The sequence below is a fragment of the Callorhinus ursinus genome, unplaced genomic scaffold, assembly GCF_003265705.2.
Source record: "Callorhinus ursinus isolate GAN/ISIS: 27379988/994484 unplaced genomic scaffold, GSC_fseal_2.0 scaffold17, whole genome shotgun sequence".
Lineage (NCBI taxonomy): Eukaryota > Metazoa > Chordata > Mammalia > Carnivora > Otariidae > Callorhinus > Callorhinus ursinus.
In genome coordinates this window covers 10,421,182-10,438,831 of record NW_027397079.1, presented here as the reverse complement: position 1 = coordinate 10,438,831, position 17,650 = coordinate 10,421,182, and the positions used below count along the sequence as shown (strand labels likewise).

The following is a 17,650-nucleotide window of genomic DNA, read 5'->3' as shown; positions in this document are numbered from 1 at the left end:
ATAGTGAAAATCCTATAGACTCAATCAAAAAACTGCTGGATTTAATCAATGAATTCAATCAAGTTTCAAGATAGAAAATTAACATACAAAAATCAGCGGTGTTTCTAAACACTAACAAATTTTCTGAAAAAGGAATCAAGAAATTGATCCTGTTTACAATAGAATAAAAAAATACTTGGGAATAAATTTAACTAAGGAGGTAAAAGAGCTCTATGCTGAAAACTACAAGACACTGATGAAAGAAATTGAAGACAGAAAGAGATGGAAGAGTATCCCATGTTCATGGACTGAAAGTATTAATATTGTTCAAATGTTAATACTACTGAAAGCCATTTATAGATTCAATGCAATTCCTATCAAGAGTCCAATGGAATTTTTTTACAGAAGTTAAGAAAACACTCCTAAAATTGATATGAAACCAAAAAAGATTGTGTATAGCCAAAGACAATCTGAGAAAGAACAAAGCAGGAGGTCTCACACTCCCTGATTTCAAGCTATACTATAAATGCATAGTCATCAAAACACTATGGTACTGGCATAAAGACAGACTAATAAAACAGTGGAACAGAACTGAGAGCCCAGAAATAAACACTAGCATATACAGCCAACTAATATTTGACAAAGGAGCCAAGAATACTCAGTGTAGGAAAAACAATCTCTTCAGCAAATGGTGCTGGGATATTCCTCTATAAAAGAATGAAACTGGACCCAGGTCTTATACTACTCACAAAAAGTAACTTGAAATGGACTAAAGACTTAAATATAAGACCTGAAACCATGAAATTTCTAAAAGAAAATATAAGAACAAAGCCTCTTGATATGGGTCTTAGTAATGATTTTTTTTTTTTTTGGAAATGACACCTATAGCACAAGCAACAAAATATAAATAAATAAATAGTAAATAAGTGGAAGCATATCAAACTAAAAAGCTTCTGCACAGCAAAAGAAACCATCAATGTGGTGAAAAGACACCTAAGGAATGGGAAAAAAAATATTTGCAAACCATATATCTGATAAAGGGTTAATATCCAAAACATATAAGGAACGCATATAACTCAATAGCAATAGAACAACTCAAAACAAACATGGGCAAAGAAGGTGAATAAACATTTTTCCAGAGGAGATATGCAAAAGTCCAACAGGTATATGAAAAGATGCTCGACATCACTAGTCATTAGGGAAGTGGAAATTAAAATCACAATGAAATATTACCACTTGCCTGTTAGAATGACGATCATCAAAAAGATAAGAGTTAACAAATGCTGGCACTGACGTGTAGAAAAAGGAACCTTTGTGCACTGTTGGTGGGATTGTAAATTGGTGGAGCCACTGTGGAAATAATATGGATGATCCTCAAAAAATTAAAAATGAACTGCCATATGATTCAGCAATTCTATATCCAAAGGTAACAGAAATACTAACTTGAAAAGATATGTACATCTCCAGGTTCACCATGTTCATAGTAGCATTTTTTATAATAGCCAAGATGTAGAAGCAGCCAAAGCGTTCATCGATGGTTGGATGAAGAAGTTGTAGTACGTATGCACACAATGGAATAGTTTTCAGTCATAAAATATAAGGAAATCCTACTATTTGTAGCAATGTGAGTGGACCTTAAAGGCATTATGCAAAGTGAAATAAGTCAGAGAAAGACAAATACTTTGTGATGCCACTTCTATGTGAAATCTAAAACAACAATAAGAAGAAATTCATAGAATAAAGAGATCAAATTTATGGTTATCCAGGACAGGGAGCGGGATGAGGGGGAATTGGAGGAAAGTGGTCAAAGGTCCAAACTTCCAACTGTAGAATAAGTACTAGGGGTATAACGTAGAGCATGATGAATATAGCTAACACTGCTTTGTGGTATAGGGGAGTTGTTAAGAAAGTAAATCCGAAGAGTTATCGTCACAAGAACAGAATGATTTTTTCCTTTATTCTCTTCTTATTTCTTTTCTTTTTATTGTATCTATATGAGAAGATGGATGTTAGCTAAATCTATTATGGCAATCATATTACAATATATATCAATCAAAACCATCATGCTATAGGCCTTAAACTTGTACAGTGATGTCTGTGAATTATTTCTCAATAAAACTGAAAAACACAGATTATATTCATAAAAATGATTTTGGATTAAGTATATTATATACCCTGATTATAATACCCTGATTATTCTAAAGTACTATTTATTTAAATTCATATGTCAAAAGTTAATTTCTATTATTTCTTTTCAGTGTCATCAGAATACATTTTACTCTATGGTGTATTTATTTTATTTTAATTAAAAAAATTTTTAAGGTAGGCTCCATGCCCAACATGGGGCTTGAACTCATGACCCGGAGATCAAGAGTTGGCTGCTCTACCAACTGAGGCAGTTAGGCACCCCTATGTTTATTTTGAAGAAACATGGATTAAGTACTGACAAAGCCTGGGTGGGGGGAAAGAAGTTCTTTCTATTAAAGAGGGGACGTACTGCTCGCCTGGGTGGCTCAGTCGTTAAGCATCTGCCTTCGGCTCAGGGCATGATCCCAGGGTCCTGGGATCGAGTCCCACGTCGGGCTCCCTCCTCAGCGGGAAGCCTGCTCTCCCTCTCCCTCTCCCACTCCCACTCGCATTGCTTGTGTTCCTGCTCTCGCTATCTCTGTCTCTGTCAAATAAATACATAAAATCTTAAAAAACTTTTAAAAAAATAAAGAGGGCACGTATTGAATGGAGCACTAGGTGTTATATGCAAACAATGAATCATGGAACACTACATCAAAAACTAATGATGTAATGTATGGTGATTAACATAATAAAATAAAATTTAAAAATAAAGAAAGGAAGGTAAACCATAATTAATTTTTTAAAAGATTTGTTTATTTATTTTAGAGAGAGTAGAGAGCATGAGCAGGGAGAAGAGCAGAGGGAGAGGGAAAGAGAGAATCCCCAAGCAGACTCCCCTCTGAGAGTGGAGCCCCTCACATGGCTTGATCCAAGGACCCTGAGATCACATCCCAAGCTGAAACCAAGAGTCGCCACTCAACCTAGTGAACCACCCAGGTGCCCCACATAATTAATTTTTTTAATAAATTCAAAATTTGAGAATCCTAGCATTGCCTTATTTAGGCAGCATATTTTTCCTGTATTTACATAAAGCACTTCTTATATATAGTATGTTAGACATCTTCAAACAAATTACTATACTTTTTCACTTGAATCGTGCCAAATATTATGGGTATGTGGACAAGTCTTTGTAATTACCATGATTAGAGTTGATTTATATGCATAGAATATATACTTCTCCTATGGCCCCATATTTAAGATAAGAATACACACCCCCTTAATCTTGCATAAATATTCACTAGCCATTGTTGCTTCCAATTTTTAGAGAGAAAAAATTATTTTCAGTCTTTTTATGAAAGCATTATTCATCAGGTTACACTTAAAATGGTACAAAAAAGGGCACCTGGGTGGCTCAGTCAGTTAAGCGTCTGCCTTTGGCCCAGGTCATGATCTCAGGGTCCTGGGACTGAGCCCCACATCATGCTCCCTGCTCAGTGGGGAGCCTGCTTCTCCCTTTCACCTTGCTCCTCCCCCCTGCTCATGCTGTCTGTCTCTCTGTCAAATAAATAAATAAAATCTTTAAAAAAAAAAGGGGTAAAAAAAAATCCATGTCTGTCAATTAGACTAAAAAGGATACAGTACATTTCATAGAGAATCAAAAAGACACAATTGGGGTGCCTGAAGGCTCAGTTGGTATTTCACATGACTTGATCTTGGGGTCATGAGTTGGAGCCCCATGCTGAGTGTAGAGATTACTTAAAAATCAAATCTTTAAAAAGAAAAAAATTAAAAAAATGAAAAGACACAATTGCCCAGATGATTGTAGGACAAATCAGTGAAGCTTAGAACATGGGCTGCAAGTTGTTAAGTGTTTGCTGATATGAAGCCTGCCTTTTATTCCCAGCAATCATTCAGAGGAGTCCTGACCAGTATAAAATTCGCTGTTCATAGATGAGCACAAGTCACCAGAGACTAGTGTTGTATTTTCAAAAAGCTGACTTTTTTCTCTTGCACCTCTGAAAGATGAGCAGATAATACCATATTCATTTTCAGGTTCCAAGAAATAGATTAAATTATTTTGACAATCTTAAGATGATCAACCAAAAGTTTGTATATGTATATGTATAGGTAATAATGTATACGTATATATGTATGTATATATATGTATAGGTAATAGTGGTATAGGTAATATGTATAGGTAATAATGGTATTTATATTGCTTAGCAACCAATAGCTTTCTTGATTCCTGTCTTTAAGTTGTAGAGTTAAAAAGATACTGAAAAAAAAGGAAAAGAGTGAGAGCCAGGGCATCATCTTTACTGAAGATTTCCATGTGGTTGGTTTATGAAAAGGGGTCACAAACAATTAGTTACACGTCAGTCACTCCTGACTCCATTTACAATTTTCTCTGGTCTTTATTTTTTTAAATTTTTTATTGTTATGTTAATCACCATACATTACATCATTAGTTTTTGATGTAGTGTTCCATGATTCATTGTTTGTGCATAACACCCAGTGCTCCACGCAGAACGTGCCCTCTTTAATACCACCAGGCTAACCCATCCCCCTACCCTCCTCCCCTCTAGAACCCTCAGTTTGTTTTTCAGAGTCCATCGTCTCTCATGGTTCGTCTCCCCCTCTGATTTAATCCCCTTCATTCTTCCCCTCCTTCTCTGGTCTTTAAATTTAACTCTATTTCACTTCGTTCCATCACCTAACAAAAATAGACATGTTTTAGGGAGGTTATAAAAGTTGTCTTTTAGATTTATGCGTCCTGGCAAGTATATCTTAATAATATCCACCTGAAAATGTAGGATTAAATTAATTATACCTGAAATATACTTAGTGTCTGACACATATTAAGAAATAAATATTACCTATCATCATCATTACCACCACCATCATTATCAGAAGAGTAATTTAGTTAGCAAGAGAGAATTATAGACATCTATTTTGCTTCATATTCAAAGTAAAGCAGTAACTTATTAACAAACAGCATAATCTAAAATTTGATTCTTGAGTGATTTGAGCCCTTGATGTGTGACTCTTCTCAGTGGAATTATCAGAGGATCCCTATTAACCTTGATGGTTAAGATTAATCACCTCACCTATCAAGATAACTTACTGTTGCCTACTAGTTCAATAAAAACCTTAACTTCCTAGTAAAGGAATCAGTATGTGTACACCAATGAAATACTTTTCACTTGGAGAACAAAAATTCTAAGCTAAATGATCCCAGTAAGACAGGTTGGAGGAGGGGGGGAGCAGAAATGTGAATCATCAGATGTAATAGTGAAAAATATGATTCCTTTTTCCATCTCTTTTTTCCCCTTTCTCTCCTGTTTCTGTTTTTTGTTCTGTTTTGTTTTTGTTTTTGTTTTTTAGCTCTACCTTCTGATAGGGAGTAAACACCATCATGTGTTGCTACTTTATACCTTCAAGTCTTCAACTAATCTCTAAATATATTATCACCCAACAGGCTTCATTACTAAATTTTCAACGTGTCATTTTATATAATAAGGGCCAGTGTTCCAATGTGATAGGGAATATGATAAGCCCAATGAAAGAGGTTTTTTTTAAAAAATGTATTTATCATAGAAACACTTCTAAAGATTCTGATAGAGAAATGAAGATAATATTAAGTACGCCACAAAATTCGTCAAATCCAGGAACTATCTCAGACAAACCTGGTTTTAAAGTCATCCCACCAATGAATACATGGACCTCAACTCATCATATTAAATATATGTTTTTACAGTAAATTTTTGCATAAGATCGCTAATTATTTGCCATTTTAAGGTTTTCATGATGTTGTATAAGACATTAAGCAATCCCAGTTATGCTCAGACTGACGGCTAAGTAGGAGAAAGAAATCCACATCCCAAAAAACCATTGTTTCAAATGAGAAAATATTATATAATTCCAGATGTAATCAACATTCATGATGTGTCTGCTTTGCATCCAGAGATCCTCCCTTGCTTTTATTTCTATTCAATGAAAGATGGTCAAATAAGCGTACCAAATGTGTGTGTGTGTGTGTATGTGTGTGTGTTTTATGGCTGTGTCTTTTCATCATTTTGGATATGGTTATTTTACATGCTGTACAATACAAGGTCAACAGAAATTTTACTGTAATGACAGATACCTAATTTTTATGGAATTAATCTCCTACATTATGTCCCCAATAATTCTTAACAACATGTATTATACCTGATATCCTAGGTTCTCTATATACTATCGGCAGGAATATATAAGAAATTTATGCCATAATGCCCTATAGGATGTTAGACAATTAAAGCCCTTTTATTCTAACTTCTGTTATAGAGCCAAGTAATGACTACAACCCAATGTGATAAAATGAACATATACTGTTTTATCTCTACTTTCTGCTTCTGGTATTCTTTAACTACTGGAATAAGAAGGGAAAAACCCACATTTGGCAGTTTAATTGTTGTTTATCAGATCCTAAGTTTGTATTGATTTGTTCAAGTAAAGAGCACATGTCAGATAAAATCTCTGAATTTTAAACTGCCAATTAATAATATTAGGCTATGCCTCTATCTTCTTCCCAAAACCATCTTACTTCTTTTAAGGGTAAACATAGAATCATGTTTTATGTCTTTGATGGTGAAACTAATCTCTGTGATTCCCCAGGTGAAGTAGTATTGCCTTTAGTTTATTATTCTGGGAGACAAAATGCTTCAGTTTCGTCCCTCATGTTCAAATGATCATATAAGGATTAGAGCTGATATGAGAATTCTGTCAAGTGCTATTATAAATATATGTTTGCCAAACAGTAAAATAATTTTCGGTGAGATTAAAAGACTTGCTAAGTAAAATATTTATCACTTGACAAAGCAAGCTCCACTCTGAGCAGTGAACCACAGAGGTGTTCAGTTTGCCCAGATGTCATGATGGGCTCAGAGCCAGGTTCAAATATTTTCTGTAAAGTTAATGTCTAGATAGTTTTGTTTCCTTGTACATATTTATTCTAAAAAAAAAATAGCAGCAATTACATTTGAGGAATTCTAGTAACAAGATTTAGGGAACATGGTTGTGATGTTTTATGAAATGCTTTTTCTCATTTTGCTATCCTGGGAATCCAGAGATTCCAATTGAAATCAGAAAGTCCATTTAATTGACGTATCTCCTTACAGAGAACAATTAATCTACAATCACTTCTTAAAGACCATGATGGTCTCTCTTCAGTGGTTTTCATAATGACTTGAGTGAATTCACCTCTGGGCCCATTCAGAGGGCATTGTTTGGGGGAACTGAGTCTCTTACACCTGACAAATCTACTCACAAATTTTATTTCTCTATGTTCTTAAAGTCTATTCCCTTCATTGTAATCAGGAACTTCTGTCATGTCAAATTTGGTTTTCATAGCCCACTACTAAATCCAAATGTGTCAACTAAACAAGAGTGACTATAGACACTCCTATCTGTTTGATCTAGCACACTGAGTGCAGAATATCTGCCAAATACAACTCCTATTCGTAAATTCAAATCAGACTAAAATTTTGCCCCACCCTAATTTAATACAGCTTTCAGAAACTATGCACAGATATACTTATCATGATTTTATCCTAAATAATGAAATTTAGAACTAATTTATTTCTTACATGTAAGTATTCTGCTTCTAGGTTTGACTTTGTAACTGATCCACAGAACATGATCTCATCTAGTTCTGGAGAAAAGAGAGACTATGAGACTGATGTTTGAATATTTCTTTCTCCTTGCAAATTCATTTTGTTGCCAAAGTATCTCCAGAAAGTAGAGGAAGAAATGATCCTGCCGGCTAGTGAGATTCTTCATTATGATATAACCTTCATGATGGAGTAGTGTTGTTTTCTTCAGTGTCTAGAGTAGAGTGTAGCACATAATAAACTCTCGAAAAATTTGTTGAATGAATGAATGAATCTAAACTTTCAAATTGCCCCCCCCCTTATTCAATCACTTTCCAAATGTTACGTAGAAAACTAAAAGGATGTGAATTCAAGTGAGACAACAGAAGATGCAAAATTTGAGTTTTTGGTCTGTTATCTTAGCTTCATGCCTAAAATAGATAAGACATTCTTTTAGCATGAGCATAGAATGTTTCTGGAATTTAGCCCAATCAAAGTTTAGAAATGTGAAGTTTATATCCTTTTTATTTAAGCAAATTATTTGAAAGAATCATCTGTCCTCTATAGTCTTTGAAATAATTAAATAAAAAACTTATTCCCCATGTCTTTAAGTCATTATCCATTCAATACAAAATAATTGTTGAGCTTCCGTTCTCTTCCAGGCACTGTTCTAGGCTAGAGGGATATCACAGTGAATAAAGGAGATATCTCTATGCTATGGAGCTAATATTTTAATAAAATGAGACAAGTAATAAATTGAGTGAATTATGACATGTCCAATGGTGATGTATGCTATGGAAAGAAAGAAAATAGATTAAATGGGATAGAGAGTGCTAACAAGGAGTGTGGGTTGCTCCAGAGAGTCCATTTTCCAGTTGATGATAAGGGATCATTTGATGAATTGTTTTATCATTGCGCTCCTTAAACTGCCATAAGGCCATCCCTTATTCCTGACTGGATCGTCACTGCTTTTAATCTCCAGTCCAGATTCCTTCTCTCAGATTTGCCCAGATATTCTACTTTTTTGCCTATAGTCACTTTATGTACCAGTTGCTCTATCATTCATGTTTTGTTGTGGAATATAAAGGGAAAAAATACTCTCAAATTCAAGGAAAATAAAAGTATTAGAAAGTATTAGGTAGATCAGTGAAAACCCAAAGTTGTTAGAGAAATAAGAATGCAGTTACACAATCAGGGATGATACCCAAAATAATAACACAAAATTAGTCCATTGTCAGTCTTTTCATGGCAAAGGTACACTGCAGTTTCTACCAAAACTCCACAGTGGTTGGATGCTAGATACTGCTAAGAAAACTTACTACCGCCACCTCTAAAAATATCACCACTACCACAACCCTTGCAAAAACTGAAATCATTGGATTCTGCTTACATGAGTGGGATGTGTTTATCTCATTTATTCACATTATGACACAACTGTGACTTAGCTTCAAGGAAGCTAAAAATTGCTGGCTCTCTTAGTCAGGGTTGGTCAGAGGATAGAACTAACCAAGATATTTCAATCTGAAAATTATAAATACAAAGAATCGGAGGCTTACCAAATTGTTTGAAGTGGAGAATGAATGCCAAGTAAGAAGTGCACTAGAAATGCAGGACCTGTAGGAAGCCATGCAAATGGTTTCAGCTGCCTGATGCAATAAAATGGCTCATTCACAAGGAAGACCCATAAAGCTTGAGTAAAAATAACTCACTGGCTATCTCCCATAGGTCACAAGTTTTCTTTGTATTTTTAACCACTTTATTCAGATATAATTGGTACGTAAAGAGCTACAACTATTTAATATGTACAAGTGAGGAGTTGAGACATATGCAAACACTTGTGAAACCATCACTGCAATCAAAGTAATAGATATATCCCAAAGTTTCCTGTGTCTCATTGTGGGCTTTCTTTATTTTGGGGGGGAGGGTATGGGGTTTTTGGTCTATTTTTGTGATAAGAATACTTGCTGTGAGATTTACCCTCTTAAAAAATTTTGAGATGAACAATGCCATATTGTTAACTCTACACACCATGTTGTACGGCAGATCTCTAGAACTTGATCATCTAGCATAATTAAAACTTTAAGCCTCAGGCCTTGTTAACACTGGGATGGAAGTCCACACACTTTCTATCTCTGCAAAGCAGTAACAGATTCTCCTTTTATCTTGGTTTGTAAATTTCAAGGAAGTGATTTTCATATAAAATCTAACCGAGTGTCTTGCTATAAACAAAGTTAGAGAGTATTGTTCTCCAGACGTTTTGATGAGGAAAGAACATAGAAAATGCTGGGACTAGAACACAGATGGCAAGAGGCAATCCAGGACATTCACTTAATCAGCCTCCTTGAGGGCACATTTACTCTCTCTATGTGCCATTTTTAACTTTAAAAAAAAAGTAATTATGTAATCACTGTTATAAACAAGAACATAAAGGGGAACTCTAAGAATCTAGGGAACTATTATTAAAAATGGAATGTGAAAACTAAACTGGTAGATCTCAGGAAAGAAATGAAAGAAGGCAAAAAAAAAAAAGAACCATGATAGACTCTAGGTGAACATGAAAGCAGTATAAAAACATGTAGCATTATTAATATAACAAGAAACCTAAGAGGCACGATCAAGAATAGTGAGAGAAAGGAAACAAAAATAATAAGATGTTAGATAAATTCTGAATGAAACAGTTGAACTAGAAGGCAGAAAAGGAAATCCAATGTCTGCCTAGTTGGTATCTTTGAGGAAAGAATTAAGACAATAGATTAAAAAAAATAGAACATTGAATAGAGCAAAAATTCTAAAAAATAAAAAATCATGTTTACACATGCAAATTAGAGGAGCATATCTTTTCTAACAGGATAAAGGCTTGGCATAGAATAACCAACACAGAGATATAGCTGGTTAAAGGTAGTAAAATTTTCTAGTATAAATAAATAATTCTTAAAACAGGCGGACATTTATGGTAATCTACACTGGGAAATGTTAGTCTTATATCCTACTTCTTCATTGCTATAGCCAGTGGCAGAAAATAGTGACACAGTGATATATTTCTCTAAGAAGCAGTAGTAAACAAATTATTGTAGTAAAATACAAACTATTTTGTGGTAAACAAACTATCGTTCAAGAAAAACCAGTAGTGGGGTCATCTGGGTGGCTCAGCCGGTTAAGCATCGGTCGTCGGCCTGGGTCATGATCCCAGGGTCCCAGGATTGAGGCCCACATCCTGTTTCCTGCTCGCTGCTCCATGGGGAGGCTGCTTCTCCCTCTCCCTCTGCCTATCTCTCTCTCTCTGTTTCTCATGAATAAATAAAATATTAGAAAAAGAAAAGAAAAACCAGTAGTGGAAAACGTGTTTGGTTATGTAAGAATTACTTCCCATAAGTGCTTCTTTTAGAAAGTATTAAATACTGCTATTAAAACAAGCGAGAAATTGAGGCGCCTGGGTGGCTTAGTCTGTTTAGCATCTGATTTGGGCTCAGGTCATGATCTCAGGGCCCTGGGATCGAACCCTAACTTGGGCTCCTGACATTCAGCAGGGAGTCTGCTTCTCCCTCTCCCTCTGCCTCTCCCCTTAGTCGTGCTCTTTGTCTCTCTCTCTCAAATAAATAAGAGCTTAAAAAAAGCACAAGAAATTAATGAAGTGATCTTTGCCAAGGAACCTGGAGGTGACCATTGAATCTATTTCCATAGGAATAATACTATAATAAATAGGGTCGCAAACAAGAGTGTTAATGATATAAAATCTGCATAGGCAGAAATAATGTAAAGTCTATGGATAAAGGAACTGTATGCAGAAAACTATGAAATGATGAAAAACATTCGTGAAGATCTAAATACATGAAAAAATAATTCCTGTATGTGGATTGGAAGCCTCCATATTATTAAATGTTAATTTTTCCCAACTTCATCCACAAAATCAGGACAATCCAAATAAAAATCCTAGCAGCATAAACTGATTCTAAATTTTACCTGGGATGTAAAAACACAATAAAACAAGAAAACCTAGAATATCAACACAGATTTGAAGAAAAAGAGGAGCACTCACATTACCTGATTCCAAGCCTTATTGGGGCCAAAATAATTGTACCAATGTGGCATTTGCAAAGGGAAAGATATACAGATATGGGCTATATATAGTTCTGAAATAGATCTACAAGAAATACAGTCAACTGATATTTGACAAAGAAGCAAATTAAAAGAAAAAGAAATTAAGGAAACAATTTCATTTACCATTTAAAGTATTAACTTACAAAAATTGGTAGTTTTCTCATATAAAAGCTACAGATAGAAAGATATATCAAAATAAAGGTCTACTAGCAATTGTCGAAACTATTAACATCTCTAGATATAAACTCAACGTGAAATGAGCTTGATCTATGTGAAGAAATATTTAAAATATTACTCAAAGACCAAAGATGGCATAAACAAATACAATATATATCATGTTCTGCATAGTAATACTCAAAATCACAAAAATGCCATTTCTCCATATGTTTATCCATAAATATAATAAAAATTCCAATACAAATAAAAATGGTATTTTTGCGGGAAGGAGGTGAAACAGCAGATCTGGTTTTAAAGGTCATAAGAAAAAATAAATCGGAATGATGAGCCAAGAACTTACTAAAATATAGAGTAATAGTGATAAGGCAGAGGGGGTTAACTCTACCAGATATTAAAGCATAATATAAAGATGCATAGACCAAAGCCAAAACTCTAGAAATAGTCTCTGCACAATTCTAAGATTTCGTATGTACATTTAAAATCAATGGGAAGAAGAGATGGATGATTTCATAAATTATGATGAGGAAACTGGACTGTCTTGTCAGATGGGAAGGGAAGCCGTTTTTTTAAATAGAGATGATTTTCAGCTTTTTTTTGAGAAAATATTCACCATGTATAATTGATAAAGGTAAAACTTATATATGTTATACTTATAAACATATAATTTATATATAATTTATATCATTTCAATAATTTTTGAGTTCATATATGTTTAAAAGACCATATTACATTATATTTGGCCTAAGAACTTGAAATATTTTAATGTTTGGACAGAAATGTAATCCTATACTTCAGGATCAGAAATTGAGCAGACTTCTTGCATTATCTGATGTTTGGATAATTTTTGCATTTTCCAGTCTACAAATTCATCAGTTAAGTTGCTCGTATAATTTCCATTTTAGTTATAAATGATGCAGTGACAGAAGGGATATATGACTTCAATTTGTGAGATGTTTTTCTGAAATACAGTTTCATGGTGAGAATTTATTAACAATAGTCCTATTGAATGTGAGTCACTATATTTTATCACCCTAATTACTGATTTTTAAAGTTTTTGAAACATTTAATGTTACTACATAAATGTATTGATCAGACAAATAGGAGTTATAAACCTCTAAATCTTAAAACAATCTATAGAATAATTATAATACTGGTTTTCCTCATTAACTTTTACTTTGACATAGTGTCACTTATTTCTGGTTTGTCTATATGTCAGTTTTGGACATAATTAAATAATATACAATATAAATAAAAACAAATTATAAGTCTACTAGTTAAAACTACCATGACAAAATTGAGACATTTAAGTAAAAATTAAAAGAAAAAAATGTGTTTCATACATTGAGGGAATTCAGTTAAGTGCTTGTAAAAAAAATACAGAGAAATCACTGATCTTCTAATATAGAAGCAAACACCAGTTAGCTGATAAGACCTAGATATATCAACTAATTGAATCCTAAGCAAGCTCATCTGATCCTAACTAATCTTTACATGAGCTTACTCAGTACACGCTCAGAAATTCTTAAATGGTTTCATTTTTAAAGAAGATTTGCAAATTATCATATTGCTAAGGAAATAGAAATTTGATACCTCAGCCATTTTTTACCTTAACAAAAGAACCCCCTTTCACATTTTTTTTTTAAGATTTATTTATTTATTTTAAAGGGAGAGGGTGAGCGTAAGTGGGAGGAGAGAGGGAGAGAATCTTTGCATGCTCCGCAATGAGCATGGAGCCCCATGCGGGGCTTGATCTCACAATCCATGAGATCATGACCTGAGCAGAAACCAAGAGTCAGACACTTAACCAACCGAGCCTCCCAGGTGCTCCCCCTTTTCACATCTTAATGAAAGGATTCATAAACCAAAAGTTGTCAAATGCTACATCAGTTGAACTACCACAAGGGTTTTGTTCACGGTTGTGTTCCTAGAGCTTAGCCTAGAGCTTTGAATAAATGTATGAGGAATATATGAATGATTGAAGGAGAGAATAAAGAAATGAAGCTTCACTAACATGACTTGACACACAACAAACTCCAATTAATTACAAATTAAATGACATAAAAAACAGTAACTTGTCCTAAATAGAATTTTATTATCAGTTACAGAATTTAAAATATTAATGTGTTCCTAATGATTTTCTCTATAGGTCCTAAGTTTTCAGTGTAGTAATGAAGCAAATAATGCCCTAAGCTTTGAAAAAATTTGCTGAATAGCTCAAAGCTTATGTTTGACAGCAACAGAGCCAGGACCCAAAATTTCACAATTTATTTTTAATATCCTTTAATGTTTTTAAGGTTAATTACGAAGTATTTTGAATAGAAGTTTTTTTTATTTTTTTATTTTTTTTTATTTATTTTTTTTTAAAGATTTTATTTATTTATTCATGAGAGACAGAGAGAGGCAGAGGGAGAAGCAGGCTCCCAAGGAGCAGGGAGCCCGATGCGGGACTCGATCCCAGGACCCTGGGATCATGACCTGAGCCGAAGGCAGACGCTTAACCATCTGAGCCACCCAGGCGCCCTTGAATAGAAGTTTTATACAGAGGTCATATTATTTCACAAAGTTTCAGTTCATATCTGTTTGTTTTATTGTCTTCATTATCTATTCTTTTCTACTTCCTTTTGTTTTACTATATAAAAAAGCTATTAAAGTTAAAATGCAGACCAACGAGTAACACATTTCTCGCAAACATTGATTCATATTATTGATTAGGTTTCAAGGTCTTCATATATTAAGGAATTAAAAAGTAGAAAAGGAGCTTTTTTTTCTTTATCCCCAGTTATCTTGCATGATGGATACAGTGCCATACTTTATTGATTAAGGAAGACTATAACAAGAATTCACATTATACTTTGTATTTTAAATAGTCAACCTGAAATTATGTATTATATGTCTTTGTTATTTACTGAGTTCAGAGACTGGTTATGTTATCAGAGGATGGTCTGATATATAACAAAAAGGCTGGTCCAAAGGGAAAGATGTTGGATATAGACACTTACGTTATAAAACGAATTTCCTGAAGCACCATGAATTAGTGACCAGATACTTTTGAATGGGATTGTTTCTTTTTTTTTAATATCTTATTTATTTCTTTGAGAGAGAGAGAGAGAGAGGAGGGGCAGAAACAGAGGGTGAGAAAGAATCTCAAGCAGACTCTGTGCTGAGTGTGAAGCCAGATGTGGGGCTCAGTCTCACAACCGTGAAATCATGACCTGAGGGGAAATCAAGAGTCAGACGCTTAACTGACTGAGCCATCCAGATGCCCCAGGATTTTGTATCTTTTTATTAGGATCTTCTGAATACGTGTAGTATGATCTTTATAATAACAATTATATCTGAAAGAAATTTCCAGAACTTTAGCATGAAAGAGTCGATATAATGAAAAATAAAGGAAATAAAGTGCCATAAAACAACTTCCAAACTGTTCATAGAATTCTTTCACTTTTTTCTTATAATTAGAAAGCCACAAATTGTATCTAATAGAATTATAAGTCCAAAATCAATGGAAATGCATTGCCATGATTAAGCTAACTGCAATAGTAATTTCAGCTTTGTAAGCCTTATTAGTGACCTTTAATTTTTCATGTGCATATTACTTAAAAACATATTTAATTGTACAAGTATATCAGTGTTATGAAAACAGCTGTTCATGTAAGATTAGACTATGACCCACAAGGAAAGCCATCATAACCAAAGTTAAAATTGCACTAATTTCTCTTTAATCTTTGTATTACATTTCTGTTCTTCAGTACTGCATGAACTGTGTTTATTTCATAAAAATAATTATACTTGCATATGGTTTTCATAAGAAAAGTTATTATATATCTTTTTTAAAAAATGGTACCAACCAGATATTACCTGATAAATTCATTCTCTTTTATGTTTAAGTAGGATTGACTCAAACTTCAAATCCCATTGCAAATGGAAGTCCACAGCCATCATCAAGATTTCTGCAGATACTCAAGGGTATTTGTTCTCTTGCTTGCCTTTGCCATTGGATCATTTTTCTATGAATGTTATCTCTGTTTTTATATTTATTTGGAGAGGGATAACTCTATTTTCTTCGGGGGTGTGGGCAGATGTCTCATCTCAGAACTTCTGAAATTGCTTCCTGGTGCCGGAGGCCTTCCAGACTTTGAGCACATTGAATCGTACAGTCTTGTTCAAGGACTGGAATTCTCCCACCGTGACAATGTCCCCAATTGGGACATCCCTGAAGCAGGGCGACAGGTGCACAAACATGTTCTTGTGGTGTTTCTCAAAGTGGATGTAGTGGAGGTAGTCTTGGTGGATAACAAGGGTCCTCTGCATCTTTATCTTGGTCACCACACCAAACAGAATCCACCCTTGGATGGAGACATTACCAGTACAGGGGCATTTCTTGTCAATATTTGTGCCCTCAGTGGCCTCCTTGAGCAACTTGAAGCACAGATCAATGTATTTGTAGAATCACAGAAGCTTCTCCTCGCCATTTTCTATAAGCAGGACCCTCTTCTTATTTTGAAAGCTGGATGGCTGCTTTTGGTGTGTCTACTCAGTCTGAATGTTGGCCATCTTCTAGCCACCTGAAAAAAGGATTTTTTTAATATTATTGATGTAATCCATAATTCAGCTTTTTCATTAATCTCCTCATGTACTATGGCCATTTGCCTATTCATCCATTTAGCGATGCATTAAAGATGGAAGTTATTCAAAATGTGAACAGTTACCCACAAAATATCAAAAAGGTAAACAATTCATATCTAGAATAGGCAAGAAACTTCCAAATCAATAAGGAAAATTATTCATAATCAGATAAATACGTATTTTAAAATGTATTTTCATTCTACAGCTATTGGAATAGCAAAACACAGAGGCACCTGGGTGGCTCAGTCGGTTGAGCATCCGACTCTTGATTTTAGCTCAGGTTGTGATTTCACGGTCCTGGGATTGAGCCCCCGTCTGGCTCCACGCACAGTGGGGATTCTGCTTGAAGATTTCTCTCCCTTTCTCCCTTCCCTGTTCTCTCTCTCTCTCTCTCCCTCCCTCACTCTCAAAGAAATAAATAAATCTTAAAAAATAAAGAATAGCAAAACACAGACACTTGGGTAATGCAAATACTGTTAAGGATTTGGAGATTCAGGAACATATCCTTGATAAAAGAGTAACTAGTAGGAGCACATTTGCAGAGCGACCTGCCCTGATGAAGTTGCCCCCCCACCAATAGGACAGAAAAATTAGTTGAATAAGAGAGAGAGAGACAGAGACAGAAATAGAAAAGTGAAAGTTGAAAGAGAAATTAGGTTCCTTATTCTTATAAAATCACATGGCCACTTGAGGAGAAATTTACTGCAACCCTCCGAGCCGTATGGTGCCTGGTGTCGTATCCGCTTCTCCCAGTCTTTCATCTTTTGTCTCTTTATGTATTTTCTCTTGCCCTAGACCTCACTGAGATTTCTCAAAATTTCCTGTTAGGAATGGCTTTATCAATTCTCTTCTTTTTTTCTTTTTAATTTTTTAAGAGCCCCTTGGCTTATATTTTTGGTTTCTCTTCTTCTGACAGAGTTTACCTGGTACTTTACCAAAGGAAAGTAATTCCTTCTTAAAATCTCTCAGCTGTCATGAAAAGAGAAATTTCACTATTTTTGAGGTTATTTCATGAAAAACATTCTTCCATTCATTACTGGAAATTTCTACAAGGAATTAAAGATAGTTACTGT

The 17,650-nt window shown here is 34.5% G+C and overlaps 1 pseudogene; it reads right to left on the bottom strand.

Annotated features, from left to right (window-relative positions):
- Positions 1 to 16,040: 16,040 nt before the first annotated feature.
- Positions 16,041 to 16,505, bottom strand: LOC112834848 (small ribosomal subunit protein uS17-like; annotated as a pseudogene).
- Positions 16,506 to 17,650: the final 1,145 nt, after the last annotated feature.